Source organism: Plectrocnemia conspersa, unplaced genomic scaffold (genome assembly GCF_051122295.1).
Source record: "Plectrocnemia conspersa isolate PC_06_02 unplaced genomic scaffold, ASM5112229v1 ptg000003l, whole genome shotgun sequence".
NCBI lineage: Eukaryota > Metazoa > Arthropoda > Insecta > Trichoptera > Polycentropodidae > Plectrocnemia > Plectrocnemia conspersa.
Window position 1 is genome coordinate 4533703 of NW_028277167.1, and position 12667 is coordinate 4546369.

General features: G+C 26.9%; 1 protein-coding gene across 3 annotated transcripts in view; it reads right to left on the bottom strand.

Moving 5' to 3' along the window:
* Positions 1 to 6372, bottom strand: part of bnl (fibroblast growth factor branchless) — a 130365-nt gene extending 123993 nt beyond the window's left edge. For all 3 annotated transcript variants that reach the window (XM_088183240.1, XM_088183238.1, XM_088183241.1), the window contains exon 1: positions 5806 to 6372. The gene's annotated coding sequence lies outside the window, so the exon portion shown is untranslated. The remainder of the gene's footprint in view (positions 1 to 5805) is intronic.
* Positions 6373 to 12667: the final 6295 nt, after the last annotated feature.

Consider the following 12667-nt stretch of genomic DNA (forward strand, 5'->3'; position numbering starts at 1 on the left):
CTATTTGTTATATTAAAATATTTTTAATAATTACATTACGAATAATTATTGAGGTAATAAAAGCTCTTTTGAATAACTTAAAAAATATATGCACTAAGCTATGCACATAAGTATAAACAAAGACGATGATGTCTTGTCTACAGAAATAGAAGCAAATCAATTAATTATTGGTGATAAAATTTAGCTTCTATATTAACACGCAATGGCAAAGCAATAACTGTCCTAAATTATTAATATTGAAATAAGATTCTTATTTCAGTATTAAAATTTCATGTTTTAAGGAAGTTTATTGTATAATATAATTTATGAGTGTATTTAAAACGTAATTTATAACTTTTCGTTTAAGCATATTTTAAACAGAAATTCCTATTTTAATGTGATATGTATTCGTTTTGATAGAAACTTTATTTTATGACTTTTTTATCGACAGCAAAAAAATTATATATAAATATATTTAATTGTATTATATTATATCACATATTCAAGGTCAATGCTGCAATAAACTCAAAGCTCTGCGAATTTTTCGATCATACTTAACAGTATGCAAACTTTGGAACTGTGACAAGAATTGCGAATTTACAATAACACAAGCGGATCACCGTTTAATATTTCTTGGCTTGATGCTTGCATTTTTACATAATATACCTGTCAAAAAAATAAGTCATTGTTCTAAAACGATCGTATTATACAATTAGCGTAATACGACAAGCTATAATACATTGCCATGCATTCCTATCTATATTTTTATATTAAATTTGATATCAAAAACTAAGATGAAAATCACAAATAAATATTAAATTGATGCAAAATATGGTTTTCATAATTTTTGCCTTAAACCAACGTCTTAATAATAAGAAGTATTGGATGTCATCAGATAACGATTCGATTTCAATAGACGTCACGTACGTTGCTCTTCCACGAAAAATTACCATTGATACCCAGAATGTTAATTATGGGAATTCCGAAAATTTTAATGTGTACTTACTTAACATTTCTCTGATGCATTTTTTTAACCGCGACACATCTTTCCGCACAATCGTCTATTTATGTTTGAGACGAATTAAAAAGGCGATGACCCACGAGATAACTGAACTTAAAAAGATGCAATTAAATAACTGTAAATTTAAAAAAAATTATGTAAATTTCACTTTTTTTATAATGAATCAACGTTAATTAAATATGTCGATAAACGGTTTATCAAATAAAATTAAATAATTAAAAACATTGTTCATAATCATTTGTAAATAAAACATTTATATCTAGTACAATTAGAGCAATTAAATTCTGAGATAATTTATGATGTTTTATATTACAATTTCATTTATTTCAAAACAAATCTGGGTGGCGGCTTCCTTGTGATTAATTTTATTATTGTAAAATATATTTAAAAACAAATAATAATACTTATTTTCTTTTGATATTGAATTATCTTATTAAACATTTCTTTTAATATATATTTATTTAATTTTGAATATATCGATATATGGATAGTAATCATAAATGATTATTAAATGCTTTAGTAATATGTTTTGAAAATATAAGGCTGCATTAAAATGCATTTTTAACATCTGCGTCACTGTGATGTAAACTAAGTGTACATGTCATATTATTATATGAATATTTCTATAAACATATACATATGCATGCCACTTTAATATTAAAATATATATAGTAATCCCAAAACGTTAATAAGACTAAATCAAACAGAGCATCGGATAAGTTTTTAAAATAACATATTTGTTATTATTTAAATCTCTTAAAACTCGATTTTAACATTTGATTTCCTGTGCTGTACATCAGGTGTACATGCCTAATAATCCCAAAAAGTTATTAAATGCTTTAAAGCATACAAATCAGTAGATAAGTGTTGAAAAAATGTGAGAGATAAGGACGTGCGTTACATGCGTTCCGCACGCCCACTTCTCACTCACTCTCGTTACTTAACACGCGAGCGAGCGAAAGGGAATGTTTCTCACCGTACGCGCCTGGTTACTATAGCAAATTTTTATTAATTATCTCAATTGATTAACACGTTTGAAATGATATTTAAAATATATATACAACCGTCTAGATTTCAACCGTCGAGATACTTTGGTCGAAAAAGAGTTTTTATACTTGACAAAAGTAATTTGAGAAGATGAAATGAATAGCTCTCGAACTGACTGTGTTAACGCAAATAGCGTGTAAAATTATTTAATATATTTTTATTTATTTTATTAATAAAAAATATACATAAATATTGAAATTTTAATACAAAAATAATTGCGCACATGCTGATTATATATAATTAAAATAAATAAATTTATATGCATTTAGATTAAAAAATAATAAGGCATTATATTAAAATAATAATATAAACTTACTGCTGATCACAATACTAATAATTTTTATTTCACTTAAGGTATATGAGCCAGTCTGTATATTATTAAATGTGAAATTATATAATCAGCATGTACATAATTATTTTTATATTAAAATTTCAATAATTATGTTTATTTTTTTTTAATAAAATAAATCAAAATATATTAAATAATTTTACACGATATTTGCGTTAACATAGTCAGTTTGAGAGCTATTCATTTAAAAAAAAAATTCGCCTAATCTATAATGACGCGTATATATATAATATTGTTGTATTAAAAAAATATACGGTAAGGTAATTATTTATATTGAAACTAATGATTGTTACATATATGTAACAATCATTAGTTTTAATAAAAATAATTACCTTACTATATATTTTTTTTAATACAACAATATTATATATACGCGTCATTATCGATTAGGCGAATTATTTTTAATGGCAGTAAATAATAAATGGTTACTAAATTTTAGATAACTACTAATAATTTATGGTTAATAATTTAACATAAACAGCTTATAAAATTTTTCATAAATGGTCAGTTAAGCTCTTAGATTGGCGATTATAAAAATCACATCGACAATCGCAAAATTAAATATTTTTTATTAAATGAAAATGTTTTTTATTTATTTTTTTGGAATTCAGATATTGATTGTGTTTACATGGTTGTAATTTATTTAGAATCGGACTAAAACTTTTGAAATTAAATATTATATAATATTATATATTATATACAAAAAAATGTATTGTTTTAAACTCTCTGTATACTAATATATTTTGTATAGTTACTATAGATCTTGTGGCATTTAATACACATAAACATCTATTGAATAGCAGTACATATACACTTTGGACTCAAATAGAAAAAAGTCCCAATTTTCAGATATTTCAGTCTTTCAGGCGACCGCATCTGATCGCAGCCGAACGCTCAATGAATATCGTACACTGCATCGCGTCCATTGACGCACATAAAACACGGTGTCCATTGAAAACCTATTATAAATACATATACATATGTAGGTATACGATGCGAAAAAAATTACGAGCTCAGTGGCGTACGTGACTTGCTGTAGCCGGATAGAATAGCGAGCAAATTCGGGTGTTGCGACGCAGAAGAGGGGGACTTGCGAAAAAACCTGATCTTCTCGATACACACTGTACTACGTCAACGAGTTTAAAAATACGAACGGCAACGATTTCCCTACTGATCGGAAAATTCCTGGATCGGCGGTAAAATTGCGAGCCCCCGGAAAAAGACATTGACCTTTAGATTTCGTAAAAGAATTCGATGAACATCAAACATAGATATGTATATGTACATTTAAGTTTGATAGTATTATAATAAAAATAAGTTCAACTTTTTAACTAAGCAGTTAAATGCAAGTATATACAAATGTACATTATATTAAAAATATTGCTGTTTGTGGCGTACGTGACTCCGGATAAAATCGCGACCGAATTTGGGTATTGCAAGGCGAGAGGAGGGGATTCGCGAAAAATGATATCTTTTCTTTACACACACTGTACTACGTCAGCAAGTTTAAAAATACATTTTTCCTGATGTTGGGAAAATTCGCTACTCGGTGGGAAAATTGCGAGCCCCCGTAAGAGGATGTTGACCTTTGCATTCTGTAAATGAATTCGACCTCACTCTCTCTATGTTCATGAATTTTGTATATGTATTAACATTCTTAAACTACCGTTGTAAAATGAAAGACTCTAACCTGATGAGTTACAAATGGATAAAAAATAGGAGTAGTTATAATAACAACACCGTAATATCGAAAAGGCTAATCTTGACCTTAATTTATTTACATTTAAATGATTAATTTATGGATTTTACAATAATATTTAGACGCAGAATAAGCATTTAACTCTAATAAAATATATCGGATTTGCTGAATAGCTAATAATTTGACTAAATAATTAAAGAGAGATTTAGATACATGTTAAATGGGTAGTAGGGTATTTTCTTTAGAGGAAAATATTTTTTTTTTATTGATCATATTAATCGATATTTAGATCTCAGTGATCTCACAAGACTCAGAAAATAAAAGATTAAGAAGTAATTTACTATTTTGTGTAATATTCGTAGCTTTACCATGACTCCAAAATATTAAATCCTCAAATCCAAAATATTAAGTCCTAAAGTTTTTTTTGTTTTACCGCTTTATAGTATTTTCTTATGAATATGCCAGAAAATACTAAGATATGTATGCTTTTCATACAGACAATTAGGTACTTAACAAATCTAAAAATAAGGCTAAAAAGTTAGCAATTTGAATTTCGTTGGTTCAAGTGTTAAAATACAATAATCTGATTTTTTTCAACTTATGTATAATAAATTTATACATATAGATATAATTTTTTTTTATTGGTATTACAGATTTTTTTAATAGCTGTGTATATTTACTGCAACGATGTATAGTAACTCCTTAAATAAATATATATAGGTAGAGCTACTACACTTTTAAAACTTGAGAGAAAAATATTGTAACCTCACTAACTATATATTGTACATTAAGCATTTTTTAATAAAACATATTTTACTGTGCGACTAATTTTAATCTCACTCCTAAATTTTTTAACAATTTTTTATAAAGTCGTAAAGCCATTTTAATGTACTTTAATATTATTAAATATATAATATAATTAGAATAATATTTGTATTTGTATTAAAAATTTGTATTATAGTAAATTTTTCATTTTTATTTATATCAATAAATTGACTTTTTAATGTACTTAAAATTTATTAATAGTTTTAGAATAATATATTCTAATATGATAAAGATATAAATAAATATTTGTATTATATATACCAATATTTATCAAAAAAATTAGAGTTTAGTTAAGTTCTAACCACGCGTATTTTACTATTAAATTTTCTGAAAACATAAGTATTAGTAAGATTTTAACTAACACAAATGTATAACAATATAATGAGACAGGTCTAAAATTCATAAATTATGAATTGTGTATTGTCATTAACAGTAAAACTGTATAATTAATAAAATATTATTAATCAGAATAAAACAATTTTAATAACGCGATTTTTAGTCATAAATTTCAATGAAAATCATAGTAAAAAATAATAACCTTGAAAATTAATATATTATTTTATATTTTAAATCAATATTTATTTAAGATGACAAATGAATTTTATTTTAATTTATTCACTTATATTATTTTCAAATAAAATACTTTAATTGTTTATTCATTTGTTGCTCTTTGAAAAAAAATGTGCAAATCTTTTACGACGAAAAAATACTTTCTTCGTTTGATAAAACTAATTGCTATAGATTACGAATACAATGTTCAACACTTTTTTTTACTAAGACAGATTCATCTTACTGGCTCCATTTTTAAAATTACTTTCGTGCTTTTAATTTATATATTACATCGTTTTATTCTGATTAAATTAATAATAATAAAAATCTACGAACGCTTTTCTGCTTCGGTGACTTTTCAGGCAATCCAACTACTCGAATTCAATTCAATTCACGTGACACTTTTTTTCAGACGGAAGAACACTGAACAAGCACTATCAATCACAAAAAAATTAAATGAAAAACAATCAACACATATTATATAGTAGTAGCACTCGAAAGTCACGCGATCGTTCAATTTTCGTATCGAAACACAAGTTTAACACAGAAACTTTTACGTAAAATATGTGTCACGCGACCGGCTGAAAACTTTCAAAAACTTTTCGTCGCGAAGAGTGTTCAACCGACTATTCAATCAACTTTTTACATCGTCACCGACATGTTTTAGAATATTTTTTCAGGTTAAATTATAAGAATAGGGTTGTTGTTTTTTTTTGAATAATCAAATAATCTTCTTTTGTTTTTATAAATTTTGATGTAGTTTGTGGTATGATTTTTCTTTTTAATCGTACCGGAAAATTTTCGTAGTGTCGTCGAGGGTTGCGATCGTAAGTTGCGAGGCGTTATGAGTCGTTATAACGGTCGTTAAACGCGTGCGTTCGCGACGAGATCGTCGGAGAGACTGGCGAACGGGACAAGGGCCGACAGCGCCGTCCGTTACATAACGAAAAATGTACATCCCCAATAGTACCAGACACTGGATCTACCCTGATGATGTTGGTGAAACTCTGATGAATCTGTTGAATGGGTATGTAATATCCAGCAATTTTTATATATGATGAAAGTATTTGCAATCGTATTTTTTACCACTGCGCTTATGCGTCCATGCTAAATTATATTATTAGATATATATTATTTTTTTAATATAGACATCAAAAGTGTAGTAAATCAGAAATATTAAATTAGTTATTAGCTGAAAAAAAGTATGTATATTTATTTAAGAGACACTGTGGTGTAAAAATATTATATATAAATTTCCATACTTAAGTTAAAATTAAAATTAAAACAAATTAAGACTAAAAATGTTTCAAAATCAATAAGGACCACAAAATATTTTTATTTTAAAAAGTTTTTTAAGTAAATGATGTACAAGCCGATGTAATCTTGGGAATGTGGAATGCATACGGTAATTGGACTTGAAATATATTTTTTTGACACATGATTCTAATGTATGCCTATATAAAATAGCCGTTTCGATCAATTGATTGCAGTTTAATATTTTATTATGCATTTCTTTTATTTTTATTATCTAATCAAATATAATTAAAGTGAATCACTTTATAAGGAAATTATTTTGTATGCGTTATAATTATAATATTTAAAACATGTGATCAGATTATTACATTAGAAAAATTATATAATATTTCATTTGCTTCTAATTACATTCTAACACATTGTTGTCGGGTGATTTCGCGCATTGTTTCAAGCCTGGCGCGGGCCATTTCTTAGCAGCCGCGGAATTTCTCGGAAACGAAGAATTTCCGCGTTTTTTTTCGGAAACTCGCCATAACTTTTATACTATACAATATAAAATTATGAAATTTTAAACATAGACTTACCATAAACAGTACTATCAAATGAAGAAGAAACATGGAGGTTGACAGTTTTATATTCACTGAAAACTTGCGTTTATTTTGCACATAAAAGTACTATAAAAATGTATGTAATAAAAACACTAAATAAAACTAAAATATGGCACAATCTGTTTTTATGAATAGTTTTTCAACGTATGATATCTCTAAAAACACGTACCTCTGTGTAGAGGTATGTCAAAAAATACATAGCTACAGTTTTGGTCCAATTATCAATAATCAGATAAATTATCCACACAAAATTCATCCTCAGATTTATTTTTATCGGGTGAAAACATTTCGGGATGTAAAACTATTTTTTAGACAACCGAATGACTGAACATTTACGCATAACGGTAATGATGTCTTTTTTTTATAACAAGTCACAGATGTCGCAATGACTGTTGCTTGTTATCTACCCCAGGTCAAGTTTCATTGGAATTTGTTTTGTTTTCTCACTCCCAACCATCCCTTCTTTTACATCAGGTAGAAAGTAATTCCTCGAAGTATCTTGAATAGAATTGAACATAATAGAAGATATTTGGGATAACAGGAATTGTTTATAGTTCGTTATTTCATTTTTTGTACGGAATAAAAATTCAATATCAAAATTAGTACAATATATTTGGTGGAAATGTAATAAATGCGACGACGAATAAAATAATGTCTTTACTAAATATCAAAGCAGTGACATCTAGCTGCTGACAACAAAAAAAATGCAGTTCAAATTACACGGATAAACACGTGAGCCGACTTCTAGCGACAGACTACAAAAAACGGATTTTTACGGGTCCCGCAATCCAGCAGCAGTTCCGCAAAAACGGAAAAATCCGTGTCCCGACAACAATGTGCTAATATGACTTGTCACATTTTAAAAGTGCTCTATATACTACATACAATAATAATATATTTCTTTGTATAGATTTTAATGTATGTAATACGATTTTATTAAATAGTTTATAATTAAATCACATAAGTCTTACTGTAAGCTATTAAAATATATGACAGATTTTATTAAATAATTGTATAGAATTATATTACACGATTTACACTTATTGGTATCTAAGCTAAAATTTATTATTCTAAAGACTGAGTTGTACAATCGAGTAATAAAATTGATAGATATTATTACATTAGCATTAACATTAAAGAAAATATGAACAATAGCATTTAAAAGGCAATTAAATAAAATGTGTAAAATATTACCATTGTAGTAATTGTAAAATATTGAGGCTTAGTATTATTAACCTTCTGTTATTTTAATAAATTTTGACCTCATTGATAATTCTAAAATACCATAATTCTCCAATATTTTTAGAATTATTCAGATAGATCGAATCCACTGGTTTGGTGTTGTTTCTAATGTTTTATATAAATCCAGTATATATTAATTGATTCGATAATGTTATTGACGTATAAATGTTATTCCTTATCACTGATCAACTCAATCAAAAAATTATTGAATTTTTTTTTTCGTAAATTGTCTAGAATTGTACTTTATTTAAAAGTTAGGCTATCGAAATTTCTAATATAAAATAAAATAGTTTAATCTATAAGCGTTCTAAAAATAATATATTAGTTGACCCCTAGCAAAGCCCGTGCTCAAATTAAAACCGCCATATAAAAAAAAAAAAAAATTGAGAAAAAAATACTATTTTTTGCTTCAAGCTATTTTTATTTTAAAAACTATTATTAAGCTCTTAAAATGGAACATATTTGAGAGCTACAGATCTAAAAAAATATACAGGTACATACATATTTTTTAATTTTCCATTGTAACATAACGGGCGCAAGCCCAATGCTTTACAACGGAATAAATCTGTAAGTTATTCAGACATTATGAATACCTACACGTATTAAAAACACGTTTGATTTTGTTTATAAATCTGTTACCGTGACTAGAACCCGTAGCTTCTGGTCTATCAGTCTAGACCTTACGTGTTACGCTATTACAACCTTATGTTTTATCATATTAGAATTTAAATTTGTTGTACTCCTTAAAAAATCAACGGAGTACAAACCTAAAACCTGACTAGCAATATAATATTATTGAAAAACGCGTCAACTCAGTGTGTACTGAATCGTTGGTTCATGTAGTTTTTGCACAATTGCAGACACAAAAAGTTGTTGTTTAAAAAGATATAATTTTTATTTTAAAAGCTGTAATTTTATGTTTTTTAAAACATTATCTGATTTAAAATTAATTTGATTTATATTTATACTTGCGATTAGTTCCAGGCGTTGCCTGAGATTAAATTTAATGAAAATTTACTTGTTATTAGTTAAAAAGATTTACATATAAATCTTCAGAAAAACTAGATACGCACGTCATAAATCTTTAAAATTTCAAGCACTTCAACTACTGTAACAAAGCAATAGAAACTATAATACTTTTTTGTTTAAATTATTAAAATACAAATTACTTACTATATGTTATTTCCTCTTACAATTAGAGTAAGGTCACTTAATTATGCCTCAGGGTCCTAAGATGCAACTGAGCATATTTTGAAATAATTTACATTCAATTTAATAAGAATTTATATTTGAAATGGGGTTTCTCTTATGCTTAATGTAGTGTGAATTTATTTTTACTCAAGGTCTTTCGGTGCAACTGAGCAAATTATGAAAGAAATGGCATTTAATTTAATAAGCATTTACATTAAAAAGAAAGGTCTTGTGTACCTTTTTATTATGCTTACTCCTATGGTTTTTTCTTCCTATACTTAGGGGAGGATGACTGTATATTTCCTCTGGGTCCTAGGTTGCAATTAAGAACATTTGGAAACAATTACATTAAATTTAATAAAAGCGTTTGCTACGCCTTTATATTATACTTACTCATGTGTTGCTTCTTCCTATGGTTGTGGTAGGGTGACTTTATTTTTTTCGTGGTCTTTATGTGTAACTGAGCAAATTTTGTAATTAATTTATATTCAAAAAAGCATATGGTGTGCCTATATATTATACTTACTCTAACTACATTTTTCATCAAAGTGCAACTGAGCAAATTTTTAAATGAATAGCATTTATATTCGAAAATATTTTTTATGTGCCTTTTTATTATGCTGCCTTCTTTTTTGCTTTCAATTGTGATTATATTTTTCATCAAGGTCCTATGGTGCAACTGGGAAAATTTTGAAATGAATGGCGTTAAATTTAATAAGTACCTATATTCTAAAAAAGATTTGGGGTACTTATATATCATATTTACTCCAATATTTTTCTTAATATGGCTGAGGTAGAGTAACCATATTTTTTTCAAGGTCCTAACGTGCAACTGAGCAAATTTTTAAATACATGATATTTAATTTAATAAACACTTACATTCTAAAAAACATTTAATGTGCCTACATATTATTCTTACTCCTTTGTTTCTCCCTCCTATGCTTGAATTAACTATAATTTCCCTCATTGTATAAATACAATTTCACTATTATTGACCAGTGGATTTATAAATCAATTGTTTGATACATTTTAACTGGCCTAGTAAGTAAAATTATATTCATATTATATTAGATTTGTGTTTGAACATAAATATATAATATTTTAATGCACAAATGATACGTTTTAATGCACACTACAAATATTTTTTATTGAACATAGATATATTTATATAATGCTCATTTTTTTATTATTGTAATATTTTTAAAGAACGCACTATTTTTAGACTATTATCTCAAATATTAATTTAGGTTTGCCTTTAGATTTCATATTGCTTTCTTTGTAGTATTGTGGAATAAAAAAATGGTATTTACTTTAGAAAAAGAGCACGCAGCACATTGTCTACAAAGTTTCGAACAGTACTTTTTGTGTATTTGACATATTTGTGCCTGCAAACAATATTTAGTAATTAGCAAATACGTATTATTTAAGTCGAAATTGCAAATGGATGAATTCTTTCTTTTTGAAATATATATTTATTTAATGTAAATCTTCCGTTGCTACGTAAACGTTGCTATGTAAACATAATCAAAATAGTATTTAGTTAGAATCATACATTGATTTTAATAAATATAAAGAAAATATAATCTGTAATGTTAGATCGGAATTGTAATTATATAATAATCACCAATCCTGATCTCTTAAATACAACCATGTGGTCCATATAGAATTCGAACCTCGATCTTTGAGCAGTTTGGAAGCTAAAGAATGACATCCGAAGAACAGTTTATGGAGCATTTGTTATGCCATGTTAGGTCATATAGGCTTGACCCGCGGGTTATGGGTTGCCAATCACTGCTTTTTAGTACATGTTAATTAACAAGAGTCAAGTTAATTAACATATACGGAGAAGCGTTTACATATTTAACTAAAAATGTCTAATCAGGGATCATTGGCCTTTTTTATATTTAAAAAATAATAAGCTGTTTACATAAATAATGTAATTAGTAATACAGCAATTATAACATTTATTGTTTGATAATGTTTGATGAGTTTCATGAAAATTGTACCTTGGCATAATTAAATGCAATTAGTTGTGGGTAATATTATTTGATTAAATTTTAACGATATTCATTCATGCAAAATATTTTAAATTATTAAAAAAATATTTTAACTAACCTTCTCCGTTATATTTGTCAATTAGCATTTTCGGTTTTGTCTTACGTCATGCGTCGTTTAAATTACTTTTCGAACTATCATCTGGCGTTTAAGATTTTACATTCGTATACATTTACAGCTCGTCATACGAGATTTTCGCCACTAATTTTCCATTTTAATAACAAAAATATTCATAACGCAGCGCGACGTCTTTTAGTCGCCCTCCTTTAGCTGATAATTAATGTCTAATTTTAATTTAACCAATTTTTACTGCTTATATACCGACTAGATTATGTTACTTAGAAATGGCATTCAAAGATTGTAGTGCTGTAAGTATATAAAATTCCAAAATTATTTAGTAATATGTATCGTAAATTTTAAGCGGCGATCGAACATGATTTTTAATTAAAATAAGTACCATTTATCGTTCTTGTTAACTGGCCATCGTTAAGATTAACATCGAAAGAAAAATTTGACGTCCGTCATTGGTAGATTAAGTTATTTATTTTTATGACTGTTATTTTTTGACAAGATCTTTTAAAAGTCTTCATAGCTCTGTATATATATTAATTTTCTTGGAAAGAAAATTCTTTTGATACTGAAGAGAGAAAAAAGAGAGTTCTCTCGGTTATTTCAGCAGAAAAATTGAGGGCTGTGAAAAATTGAAGGAGAACTATTTAGAAAATTGTTTTATCTACGCTTGATTAACTTTGTCTCGCTTGGTTAAATTTTATAATTAATTTTATTGAAAACGTTAAGCAATTTAATTCTGTTGAATGTCGACCAACTGTCACTTAGCTCTTACTCAA